Source organism: Hipposideros armiger, unplaced genomic scaffold, assembly GCF_001890085.2.
Source record: "Hipposideros armiger isolate ML-2016 unplaced genomic scaffold, ASM189008v1 scaffold_1888, whole genome shotgun sequence".
Lineage (NCBI taxonomy): Eukaryota > Metazoa > Chordata > Mammalia > Chiroptera > Hipposideridae > Hipposideros > Hipposideros armiger.
In genome coordinates this window covers 134,217-135,171 of record NW_017733238.1, presented here as the reverse complement: position 1 = coordinate 135,171, position 955 = coordinate 134,217, and positions in this window count along the sequence as shown.

Sequence of the window (955 nt, the reverse complement as noted above, 5' to 3'; positions counted from 1 at the left end):
AATATTTAACCCACCTTTTATGTTCTTTTTATCCCCTTTTAAATTCTTCTGGGCTAATCAAATATTTTATTACTTATTCCATATTTTCCTTCTGTTAACTTGTTAAACATTCTTAATTTTTTTTTTATTGTTTAGTCTAGAGATTACATGCATCCTTGGGGTATCATAGTCTGGTACAAGTTTTACCTTTAGTACATCCCAAATAATTCTAGAATCAGATAATAAATTCCATCTAGCTTCTTCTCATTTTCTCTATTATTGTCTCATATTTTGCTTCCATATATTATCAAGCCCATAGACATTTTTTTCTTATTGATGTTTTCAACAGTCAATATTCATTTATATTTCCCACATATTTACTCTTCCTGATGCTCTTCATTTTTTTCTGAAGTTCATGTCTTCTATCTGGGTTGTTTTCCTTCAGTCTGAGGAACTGCCTTTGGTATCTCTTATAAAGTCTAATGTAATATATCCTTTCAACTTGCATTTATCTGAAAATATATTTCACCTTCTTTTTGGAGAATATTTTTGATGGGTAATGAATTCTAGGTTGGTTGGTAGGCTTTTTCCCCCCTCTAGCACTTGAAGATGTCATATCATTATCTTCTGGCTTCTACAGTTTTTGTTGAAAATTCTGCTATTAGTCTCTTTTGAAGGTAATGTGATTTATTTTCCTCTGGCTGATCTAAATATTTTCTCTTTATCTTCGTTTTTCTGCAGTTTTACGATATTGTAGTCTAGGTATGCCTTCCTTTGTATTTATCCTGCTTGCAATTTGTTGAACTTTTCAAATCTCTGAATAGTTGTCGATCAGTTTGGGGAAATTCTTGGCCATTATCTTTCCAAAATTGCTTCTATCTAATTTGCTCCTCTCTTTCTGTGATTCTAATTGTATTCTGTGTGTATCTTTCATTTTTTTTCGTATATTTCAGTTTGGATATTGTCAATGGTTACA